The sequence below is a fragment of the Neopelma chrysocephalum genome, unplaced genomic scaffold (assembly GCF_003984885.1).
Source record: "Neopelma chrysocephalum unplaced genomic scaffold, ASM398488v2 Primary Assembly neopelma1_59, whole genome shotgun sequence".
NCBI lineage: Eukaryota > Metazoa > Chordata > Aves > Passeriformes > Pipridae > Neopelma > Neopelma chrysocephalum.
This window is the reverse complement of record NW_020897714.1, coordinates 24,487,832-24,500,287: the sequence shown is the minus strand read 5'-3', so window position 1 is coordinate 24,500,287 and position 12,456 is coordinate 24,487,832. Positions and strand designations below refer to the sequence as shown.

Here is a 12,456-nt window from a genome sequence, read left to right as displayed (position 1 = left end):
CATTCTTGGAGAATGTGATATGTATCTGGAAGAAACATTTGCCCGTGAATTGTACACCTTGGTGATAAGTCGTAAAGACACAAGCCAGCTTTTTGTTCTGGTTCAGATAAAAGTCAACAAAACTCTCACATAAACTGCTACTCTGGTCTCCTAAAATAGGATCTGGGCTGTGGAAATGTGGTTTAACTTGGCGGCAACTTCAGACTAGTATTAATTTGAAGAAGATACTAAATCATGTGCTTCCTTCTTAAGTTGTTGATTTCTTGTTACAAAGGTGGAGTTTTCTTTTACTTTTTTATAAAAGGTCCTCAAATAGCTCCATTACAGGTCTGGCCCAGTAAGGATTTTCCTGTACTCAACCAGCACTTGTAGAAATAGTTTTAAATTCCATCATGAAATAGTTACTGAACAGAGCTGTTCCCGTGTGTTGAAGTGCCTCTCCTCAAGAGGCAGCTGACTTCTGTGTTCCCACTGAGTGGCACCTATTGAAGGAGAGCATTCATAGGGTATTTCCCATGCCAGCTGCCCTAAAAGTGGTATCAGAACTGGGTGACTCAGATGCGGTTCCTCATTGAGAGGAACCATTTTGCTTCCAAGTCTGTCCATATTCAGCTCAGGTCCACTGGGAGGGGGGACAAAAATCTGTGAGCTGTGCAGTGCACTACTGCAAAATCAGTCGATCATATTGCAAAGACTGCTGGACAGCTGTGCCTGTCGTAAAATAAGTGCCACAAGTGAGGTTGAATTGCCATAGTCTTAGGAGGGAGGCCAAGCATTAAATGGGACATGGCATGCGAAGGATCGCTTTCTCCCCAGGCTTTTGCAGCCACTCAGAGAAAGGTATTAGTGAGATGCTTTGGGAAAATGTGAAAACACTATATAACATACCTCTTCTGGTGCTACAAGAAATTAACTTAGCCACTGTTTCTGCATTTTCTTCAATATTAAGAGGGTTTCACTTAAGGTTTGTACAGAAAGCTGAAAGATATTTTATGCATCCTACAGTCTCCTTATGAGTGAGGTTTGTAAGGGGAAGTGATTTGTAGTAGAAAACCTGACATGTTTGAAGAGTGGGAATTAATGTGTACCACTCATGGTTCACATGTAAGACATTTCCTCTCTACACAAACTTTATGTACTCACAATACAGGGCCACTGCTATGCACTGGCATCTTATAGACTGTTTTCAGTTATGTTGCTATTGGTTTTCTGTTGCCTCTTATCTCAAATAATTTTGAACAATATAGAATGTCAGCTACCAAACTCCAATAACATTATTATTATTGCCGTAGCTATGATTTAAGGAATTTCTTCATTAATTCTTTTACGGTACATTTCAGTTGACAATGAAATAGTGCCATCAATACTCTCAAAATACTTTATTTAAATTCTTTTCCACTTAGTTGGGACATTCAGATGTTTCTGATCTTTTTTTTGCACTGATGTTAACTCTTACTATATTTTAGAATTCATGGCTTGAAGAAAAAGCTGAGTTATCGTTCTGTGCCAGACTTGTGGTTCACTGAAAAGGACTCTTAAAAGATTAGGAACAACATAAAAAGAAATCACTGATCTGTTTAACATTTTGTGGAGCCTGTACCTCCAGTCATAAGGTGAAGCACTAAAGCACAGGTTATAATCTTACCTGGGATCTTAGAGATGCCATGTTGACCAGTCAGATCAAAATGTGGTGAAGAACAGAAGGGAAGCCATATATATAAAATGAAGTAATTTTTTCTCAATTAGCTACAGGAATACTAGAATTTTTAGTGTTTCACTTTCATGGTGGAGTTGTGCTGAATGGGCTTAATACCTGAAAGACTAAGGTAATAGAAATCACTGGGCCAAAATGGGGTTGATTTCCAGTTGATTTCCAGCTGGAACCACCATGGTTTTCCTTTTTTAAGGAATAATCTGCTTAGATTTGCACACCTTGGTACCTTTAATTTCTAACCAGTTCAGATACTGATGGTGCGTATAATGATTTTGGTGAGGGTAGAGTTAATGCCTCAGCTGATGTAGTGACATATCTTTAAATATGTATCTGTGCTTCTAAGGCTGTTCAGGGAATGCTGTGGTTTGCTCTTTTGAGATCCTTGATCAAGACTTAAGATCATTCAGAACTCTCAGAACTTTTCCTAGACTACTTTGGGAAGGAGGTAGGACGACCCTCTGCTGCCTGGGAGTTGCTTTCCCCTATGTAGGAATTTGTTTAGGGGGAAGGCTTCGGATTGTGCTGCTATATCTTAACCTTCGTTTTGCTAATATGATAAGAGCCTCTGGGGTGTACTGGTGAGGGAAGGAAGCAGCAAGGGCAGAGTAAGTGTCCAGTCAGCAGATTATTCAAACCCTGCCAGCCCATGTGGTGAAAAGGATGGAAGGGATGGGACCCCAAAAGATGTTCCTGCTTTTCCCTGTGTGTGGGGATAAGCAACAGCCAGACTAAGGTCTGACCAGTCTCACCAGGCGATCCTAGAGGATGGTTCCCATCCCTAGGCACTGCCCACTGGGGACTGCATCCAGACAGGGAAGGGTTCCTTGGTGTTTTCCTAATTCAGTGACCTCTTCCTGTCCTTTGTGTGGATGTCAGGTTTGGAGAGGTTAAGCATGTTTCTGTGATAAAAATGATAGAAAATAACATGGAGTTAGTTATCCAAGCTGGTACCTGGAATGATGTGTGCAACCCCTGTGGGTCAGCTTGAGTTTTTTGTATTTTGAAGTAGTATTTAAGTCTTACTTTTCCATATCAGTCTTTCACTTGCACTACTGGCATAATATGGAATGAACCTCTCTGTTTTGCAATTTTGGAAAAATTCTTTCTGAACCATTGTCATTTTGGTTGTTTCATTCTTCCTTACCTTGAATGAAATTGCATGGAATCTAGCTTTGTCCAATGTTCCAGCCACCTAATAATGTAGCAGCTTTGGCTGGAAAGCCAAGTTAGCACTGAATCATCAGCATTTCAGTCACTGCAGTAACAGGATGGAAGGATGTTGAATTTCCTTTTCTATAGAAACATCTAAACCAAACATCTAAACCATGTGACCTCTTGGAGAATTGTTTAAGATCTCTGGATCCCTCTCCTTGAATTTCTTTATCAGCTGCCAGGAAGACTGGGGTATAATGGATGCAAATTCTGGCTGATATTGCAAAGGATCTGAACTGGAGGATATTTACTGACTCTTCAATTTTTTTTTGTTTTTGTCTGTTTAACTTCTCTCGTATTTTGGCTTGTATACTGTTGCAGCCAAGTTTGGTGCAAGTTAAAAATCACAAGTCTGAAAAACGTTAAATGGATTATTTCTATAGATTTTTAGGTTTTGTAGCTGAAGGCTACATTGGGCACTTAAGGGATCTATATTGATTTTTACTTTTTCTCCACTTAATTTCTTGTGTATGCTTTGCAATGTTTCTGCATTGAAGTACTGAGTCCTTTTCAGTCATATGATTTTGTATGGAAGCTATCTCTGGCCTTCCCCTCTGCATTTTTCAGATTCTCTGTATCTTTGGGGACATTTCTTAGTGCAACTCTTGTTAGTTGATTTTCCCATCTCCTCAAATGATGTTGGTATCTTAAGGTGCTAATTGATGATGCAGCATGAGCCCCAAGGTTGCCATTCCTGTGAACAGCTGGTAAAACTCAACAGCCCGAAGGGCTTTCGAATCAACACAATCAAGATCATCATCAATAGCGTCAATAGCTGGGAAATTAAAAGGTGTAACAGTAAAATTTACAAAAAGAGACTTTTCTCTCCTGGAGATGTTATGACAAGGGACTTTTAGATCACTTTCAAACATAGGACCTGCGTCACTATTATTTTGTAAGGTATCTTAGAAGTGTGCAGAAGAAAAGACATATTTCTGTGTATGTGTATGCATCTCATTTAATCCATGCTTTTCCCAGAAGTGAGGATTGACTGCTGAGGTAATAACTGTCTGCACAAGAACACAGTCTGCCACAGAGCCAGGCTGTGCCTCTGATCTCTGGTGTAATCCACTTCTCTCTCTGTGTGACAGTACCTGAGCAAAAACTAGGTTTTGGAAGCCCGTGGTTTGCACCTCTTATGTGGAATAAGTAACAGTGATCATGAAGAAGGGAGAAAAAGAGGAAGAGATGCTGAAGATTGCAGGAAAAACAACCCCTCTAATGTTACTTAGATCAGCTATCGAACAATTCTGTGCCAAGTCATCAGAAGAATATCCTGGACAAAACATTTCTAGAAAGAGTCTTTCTGATCTGAGATGCTGAGTTTAATAGCTCTGACATGAGGCATCTTGGCTTTGTACTGAAGATGGGCAGGGTTATCACTAGTCTGGTAGCACACCCTGAGGAAAACTGTCTGATGCCTCGTTCTGAAAACTTCCCAGTATGTCAAGTCAGTTTTTGGCAATAAGGCTCTGAGCAAAGGCAGATCTGATGCCGACATTGTTTCTATTACCTGACTAGTAGAGTGTGTATAATGAATTAATATAATTTCATTTATGCATTTCTTTACATATTCATATATTTAAATAACTTATTGTTAAAAGAAATCAGAAGATGCTCTGCAATGCCATAATATCATATTCTAATGCTAGCCAGAAAGGGAGTGGAGACCATTGCTAGTGACAGTCTCTGCAAAAGCTGTTGTATTGTTTTCTTTCCTCCCTGTTGTTTCACTTGGGTTTTACTGCTTGTTCTTTGTGATGTCTCCTTTCTGGGACGGCAGCTGGATGCTGGATGCTCATGCAGTGCCTAACAAACTGACTTGGTTAACACCTTGAGATAGGATTATCTATAATTTAGCTTTCTGTAATATTTTTACTCATGCTATTTAAGTAGGATAGAATTTCCCATTCTATCCACTCCATCCTGATCTCAGAAGATTTCCCTCTTCCTGCCCTGCAGACTCAGCATGGAGAATGCTTCAACAGGCATAAATATTTAGGAAGGGTGCGTTTCGTTGGCTGTGGATCATACAAGAGTGGAAACTGCAGCAAACGAAGTTATTTCTTCTGCTAGTAATAAAATGTGAAACTCTTGATTTTTATGGAAAAAAATAAACATGAGGGATAAGGATGTGTTCATTCCCTTTACCCACATCTGCAAGCACTGAGGAATGAAAGCCTTTACATCACTCCCAGAATATATGGTTTATTTTATGTATCCACTGTCTTCTGTTTTATACTCAAGAAACACATAGTGTCAGAAAGCTGTATTTTTATTTTTGAGCTCGAAACACAGGGAAGTTAATGCAGTATTCCTGACCACCAGGAGGAGCTCATGACACAGCCTGCAGCGTTAGCCTTCTCCCTCTGAGCTTGTCGAAATTTCTCCAAAGAAGGAACTTAAAATCCAAGCAGTGTGGGGACAGCCATCCCCTTGCAGCTGTCAGTGCTGGCATTTGACATGGACATAATAAAACTACACCTGGAAAAGGTGAAACGACCCAAAACAGGGGACAGGTGGGACAACGTGCCATCATGGGCAGATGCTATGGGAGGTGAGAAAATGTGATGATTCATCATATTGTGAATAGCCTCTTTTATACAAGGACTTCCAGCATCAAACTTCACTTCCAAAATCTCTCTTTTTCCCCTTTTTAAAAAAACAAGCCAAGATGGCATAAAGATCAGCTGGCAGCCAGAAGAGGGGAGTGTTCACATGGTACAGCACTTTTTAACATTTTAGTGAAGCTCTTTATAGGCAGGTTAGTAATGCCACTCTGCTCACTAGTGTGAATGTTCCCAGCTATTCAAGGGCAGCAGAACAAATTTGTAAATTAAAGGATGGTAGTTTTTATTATAGGAGTGAGGCTTGATTTCACAAAGCGCGGAGCTTCACCTTGCAGCTGCTAAAGTTTCCTTTGTTCAGGGCAAAGCAGGAGAGAGCCATGAGCATTGAAATTGCTGGGAAAAGTATTGTAAAAAGTTTCTGTAAAACTGCAGGATGGATGAGAAGAACCCACTATCTGTCACATCTGTTCTGCTTTCTGTCTATTTTTGTACTCGTTTTAAAATCCAGTATTTAACATTGCCTCAAGACTAACCAGTTCCCTTTTCACTGAGGCAAGAGACTAATGTCTGTAACTCAGTGACTGTGGGCACCTTTCTTCTTGCTGAAATAAATTAATACTGAACAGAGTCTTTTTATCATAGCCATCCTCTTATCAGACCATCTCCCTTTATATTGCTTCCTTCCCCAGCCATTGTGGAAACAGACATCCTGCCCAAGGCATCGAAATCCGCAATCTGCTGCTTCTTCTATGGAGCCTCTGGACTTTTGCCAACAGCCCCTTGAGGTGGTCCCAGATGTGATTGCTTTTTCTGTGCTACCCTGAAAATATCCGGTAAAAACAAAGGGCTGCACTCACCCCGGTTACTGCTTTGGAGGCCAGCACTTCCTCTGCTGTCAGGGATGTACAGTGGGAGATGTTAGGCATGATGTACCCCAGAGAAACCATGGCTAAAATGGCAGGGTCACAGTCAAAGGGATATTCCTACAATAGAATAAAGCCAATCTTTTTATTGCATCTCTCAGCTGGTCCTGTAGTTTTACCTCCAGTTCCCATGAACCCAGGAGATGTGTATGAGTTGTCCTTCCCACAGCATTCTTCTGCAGGGAATATGCTAATTCCTTGCACCTACGTGGTATGTGAAGGGAGATTAAGTTTTAATACTGATTTTCTTCAGGGGGAAAAAAGCAAACAACTCTATTTTTATTTCAAAGTAATTTGGACTTAAATTGCAAAGCAGCCAATGCCTTAAAATAAACCCAAAATGTTTTTACTGACTTGATAGCTTTTTTGGATGAAAGCTGAGGGAGAGAGGAGGGAAGTGGAAATACCAGCTCGCGACAGTTTTTGTGGCTTGGATTTGTAGGGGCTTTTTGCTTCTTTGGTAGGCTTGATAATTTTCAGTAGTCCTGTCTATGAGAAACCCAACGCTGTAGTCCTGGATGTTACTGTAGGTGGCTGAAGATACCCATGAGGAGTCATGGGGATGAAGGTAGAGCAAAGGCATCTTGCTGCTGGGTTTCCTTGAGTAATGTCTTGTAACCTTCTACTTTTTTCTTGTTTCTTTGATCTCCCTGCAGCTTCCCTGCTCTGATGTAGGTTGCCTGACTCCCAGAGTTCCCACAGCCTAAAAGTGCACTTCGCTCCATGGACATTTATGCATGCAGTAAAACATTCAGAAGCGTTTTAGACCAGTCATCAGTTTTTAGGCATTCATTCATTGAGGGAGGACAGGTGAGAATCCAATGTGATTTCTTGTGTGAGTTTGTGCTTGTTGGTTAAAGGCATTACTTGGGTGTCACAGGAAAGAAAAAGTTCAAATGTCTATTGAGATTCATCTTGCAATCTTTCTGCCACTAAAATGAAAAGATTAGAGGAAAGTCAAAGAAGAGAAGAAAAAAAATGAATCCCAGTGAAATCTACATATACCATGACTCGACAACTCTAGAAGGCCACATGTGGTTCAGCTGGGCTGAGAAATTGTTATAATTGAAGGCATTTTATTGCTACTTTATATTACAAAAAACCTCTGCTCTGTTACTGATTTTCCTAATTGGAAGTACTTTGAGTTGATGTTGCACTTTTCACTTGGGGTTTGAAGTGTCTTTTGGAAGAATCTTTATGTAGACCCTGAAATGACTATGGCTTTTCAGGGCTGCAACTAATTGAGTTATTCTCCCTCACATCTTCTCACCAGTCTGCAGGTAAATCCAGCCAGCTTTCTGAGATTCAGCTCATGACTGTCCTCAGGGCCATGTGGTAAATATATGTCATGTTGGGGATGTGTGATCATGTTCAATGATTTATTTCCAGAAACAGAAGTGTATCTCTGTGGCATCTGTTCTGTTAAATATTGACCTTCTATTGGCAGTGTTAAAGGTAAGGAACCTCCCTGGAAAAATCAGCCCCTGAGGATTTGCATGGTGTTTCTATGGCAGAAGCACAATTTTTTTAGTTTGTTTTTTTAAGGAAATTGGGGCAGAGGGGCATTTTGAGGCATCTCCATACAAGGCAGGAACATCACTTCAACAAAGCACAAGGGCTGATACTCAGTCCTTTGCAAAGCAGGACTGATAAAGCAAAGCACCTTAGTGACTGAAGGTCTCAGATCCATTGTAAACAGTGCCTGCCTGTTCGTTGTTACTCTCCAGAAATGCCCTGACCTTACTAACTTGCAGATGGGCTTTTCTTAACACTAAGTGCTGTGCCAGCTCCAGCCAGAAACGTAGTACCCTCTGTAAGCAAACATCCCAAAATAAAAGGCCAGAGGTGGCTTGTAAAGTCAGTGAGCTTAAGCTCACAGCATGATGCAACCTTCCACAGGAGAGGAAAATACAAAACTAAATACGATGATCCATGAAAAACTGGTGATAACATCTAAATGGATGTGTAGACAAGAAGTATGTAACTATATTTGTGCATTTGCAAGCACAGTGGCAACACGAGACCAGTCTACAATGCTTCCATGTGGCATGGTCTTGGCTTTCTTGTGTGAGAAGGAACACTAAAATGCTCTTAGGTGAGACCTGTAGCTGTCCCCCTACCTATCCCATGAGTTGACTGCTATTCAAGAAGAGCCCATGTCAGCTGATGGCAAGAGTGGGTCTCAAAAGGCTGACCCATGATCAATTCCCCTGTAGCCAGGCTCCTCTCATTGCCTTGTCCTCCTCATGGAGGTCTTGTGTCTGGGATTGCTGATGGCTGCACCCTGTGAATGGTAGGAGAGAGGACGTCTCTCAGTAAATGTTCAGGATGATTTGTATTATAGAGCTGAGCTGTGTGGGCCACCAGGTGCACTGTGCTCCCAGAGAGATGGATTATGCTGAATTTCTCTTTGTCTTTTTGTTTGGCAGATGTAATTCTAAAGGCAAGTATCAGTCTGATAATTGAGAGCTGTAATCTCTTTATCCTGTAGGAAAGAAAACAAATGGACCCTCTCTGCCCATTTATTCCTCAGCACTTCTGCCAAGGCTTCAGTGAAGAAACCAAGTGTGTGGGTGGGAGCTTGTCTTGTCTTTCATACATGTGTGTTACCAAGATCACAGCAAAGGAGAGATGTGCTATTGCCTAGTGTCATAGAAGTAATGTTGTGCTAAAGACACTAAAAGAAGCTGACTGCAGAGCAAGGACCTCTGCCTGCACCCCCAGCTCCCCAGCTTGGCAACCCGAGAGTTGGCTGTGGTTAGTTCATTTCCAGGAAAGAGGCTGATGCTATTGACCCTAAGCTATTATTTGCCTAATGAAATACAGGGAACTGAGGGGTGGGGACTAGATGTGAGGATCTGAGGCTTGCTGTTTTTCCTCACTCCTTCCCTGGAAGAGTTTTGCAAGAATGCCTCAGCACTGGCAGAACACTGGTGTTGATGGCTGGTAGAAACATCCCTGCTTCAGGGGTGTCATACCTTGAAATGCTCTGTGTTTCTGTCTGCAGCCCTTACAGATGGAAACCATGTGGCTGGAACTTTCCTGCCTGACAGAGGAGCCACAGTCTTACTACTCCAAAAACTTTTGCAGCAGGATGGTGTTTTGCCAGGTGCCCTCAGCCATCCTTTAATGGTTCTAGGCAGCCCCTCATGTCTGAGGTTCTGCCTATGATGCTGAGCTGTCACCTCATCTTTGCGGACCAAGCAGAGCATCCTGACCATTTTTACAGGCTTGTGTGACTTGGAGCGTTCTACTTTAGCAGGCACCAGGAAGGTGTGGCCCTGACAATGTGCTGCCCCCCTGGGGTACTGCAAGGATTTGGCCTTGGGAGTAGCCTGACCTCAACCAGTGCTGCTGGGCCAGGTGGGCTCTGCCTGAGCTGCTTGCTCCATCAGCCATTGTCACTGAAGGCAGAGGGAGGCAGGTCATGTATCAAGCTGATTTCTGGATAGCACGGGGTCTTTGTCTCTCAGAAAGCCCGAATGGATTTGCAGATCACAAAGAAAATGCCGTCTGCCTTATTACTGAGCTGCAATCTGTTCCTGCTCAACCCCCCCAGTTATATTCCCCACCAGGGATTCATTGTTCCTTTTCAATCTGATGTTTTAATCTCCGATTCCCCCGTCTTTGTCCCTGTTGTTTCCCTTTCCAGAGCTGCTGCTCTTACTTTTGTTTCCCCTGCCCTTGCCAGCTGGAGTGAGACACTTGCAGAGTGTCTCACTCAGAAGTACCTTTAGCTGCCCATCCCTGCTAGCTGTCAAAGAGAGGAGCTGGCAGGCATGGGCTATGGGGTTTTCAGGAGAACCAAAATCTGGGGGGCCATTGCATCTGTGTTTATCCTGAGTCCTGTGTAAGACAACTTGCACCAAAGCAAAACAAGGAAGGAGAATGAACACGTTTGCATTGCTGTTGCATGCGCAGAGCTTGGCCAAGGTCTGTGCTACCTTTATGTTCAACAAGTTCTTACTCTGGAGAACCTACAGGAAAGCAGGAAATAAAATGGCCCTGGCTGCTTGCTCTGCAGAGACAAACGGTGGCAGCTGAAAACAAAGCCTTTAGTGACAGGGCCATCTTTCCCTGCAGGTGGAAACTGTCTGGGAAAAGGGACAGAGAGGTACTGCATTTGAAGAGCTCCCAGAATGTATACTCTTAGATAAGCAACCAAAATATTTAAGCCTAAGGCAGCTAGTGATGTGGTACAGCAGGGACATACTGTTTATGCCTGAGTGCCAAATCTACACCCCTCCTGTGTGTTCCGATGTCTATGGTGTGTGCTGTACAAGAAGTCCTTTCTCTCCCAGAAAGGGACATGTTTCCTGTGGTTTGTCCTCTGGTGCTTATTTTTTAGCTTTTCCCGCTGAGAGGACACAAACCTCCAGTGATGCCATCAGCTGAAAGTGAGCGAGCAGCTGCGGCAAGCCTGTGTCGCCCCAAGATTGTCCGTGCTGGCTCCGCAGCCCCGGCGGCGCGTGCCAGGCGTTGTGCAGCTGCAGGGCTCGGCGCCAGTGGTGTGGTTGCTGCCTGTGCCGCAGAAAGCCTGATTCAGCAGCAAAATCCTCAAGCTGTCTCCAAACCCTCCTGGAAAAACCATCTGCAGGCATCCTACTTGGGTGGAAACATCCAGTGCTGGATGTGCTTGCTGGCTTGCTCCGTCTTCCACGCATCATGCGGCTCCCTGGGGATGAAGCAGCCCCCAAAGGCTTCATCTCGAGCATCCCAGCTCCTTGCTGCTTGAGGGTGTGAACAAAGCACAAGGGTTTGTGCTGTTCTTTCCTTCCTTGCCCAAAGGTCTTAACCTGAAGCCTACTGAAACCTGTGGACAGACTCTTGTTGGCTTTCCTGTGTCTTGGGGCTGAAATTACTGCTTGCTTCTCTGTCAGCTACACACATGTGTAGCATTCTGCTGGCACCTTTTAAAATTACATTTCTCAGGTTAAACCAGAAAGAATATAGGGGAGGAAGGGGGGAGAAGAACACAATAAACTCTTTCCTTCATCTAAAACAGCAGTAGGTGGCTGGGGAGGGTTGAGAGAGTTAAAGGAATTGCCAGAACTTAATGGTCTCATATCCTCTGCACCTGCTGCTGAGGAGCCATGTGTTAAGTAGAACCAGTTAAATGCATCTGGGCTAATCTCTTAATGCTGCTCCTACTGTCTTCTCACCGTTGATCTGCAGGATATGTTGCATCTTCTTTCTGGATGTGCTTTATGAAAGTACAGCAAGATGTGTTTTGCATGTCAGTACAGTTGCACAATGTATATATGGCCCATTGATCTGGGGCTTTGAACTGAATGTTTGCTTTGGAATGGTAACTTTTTCTCAGCTTTTTGCATTAAACTTTTGTTGGGATGCCTGTCAGATGGTAGCCAAAGAGACACTGGGAAAGGAGAGCATGATTGTTTGACAACCTCGGCCATGGTGGATGAGTCCAGTGAGCAACACTGACCATCACCTCGCTCTTGGTTTGTCTCTGTGTCTCTCCAAGGCTCAGCACCAGTGGGCCAGGTCAGCTGTAAGCAGGGACCATGCTGGGGTGGAAGGTGGTTGGCAGGGGCTGGCAGCTTCTTGTGGTGGTGGTAGTGGTGAGGTCTGGGGATGCTCAGCATCACTGCTGCTTAAAAGTAAGGACTCTTGGTGGCCCAGAGGTCCAATTCTGAACAGGACTGAGGAGTATTCCTGACATCGAGTTAACTCATTCCAGCTGATCATGCTTCAGTCCCAAGCTTTGACAGGCGCAGAAGCCCAAACTGTGGCCAGAGACCCTGTGTCCCTGAAAACCCATCTTTGTGTGTCAGGGGAGACCCACATGGTTCACTGTTCCCTGTGACAGGGAACAAGGGCTTGGCCCCAGCTGTGCAGTTGCTCCCCTTGGAAGAGTTTTTTCTGTCTCTGGAAGCAGCACCTTAGCTGATGCAGATTGTGCTGGTCCCAGTGACATGTGGAGGCTGTTACATGGTTACATCAATCACAGCATGCCAGTTTATTTTCTTTCTCCTTAGCTGTTTTGTAATGCCTTCTCAGTTCAATTGCTAATTAT

The 12,456-nt window shown here is 43.5% G+C and overlaps 1 protein-coding gene across 2 annotated transcripts in view; it reads left to right on the top strand.

The window, feature by feature from the left end:
• KDM7A (lysine demethylase 7A) overlaps positions 1–12,456 on the top strand; it is an 89,099-nt gene that overhangs the window by 69,059 nt on the left and 7,584 nt on the right. The window contains exon 22 of one of the 2 annotated variants that reach the window (XR_003533734.1): positions 7,076–7,229. The exons of the other annotated variant lie outside the window; for it this stretch is intronic. The gene's annotated coding sequence lies outside the window, so the exon portion shown is untranslated. The remainder of the gene's footprint in view (positions 1–7,075; positions 7,230–12,456) is intronic. 2 annotated transcript variants of the gene reach the window in all.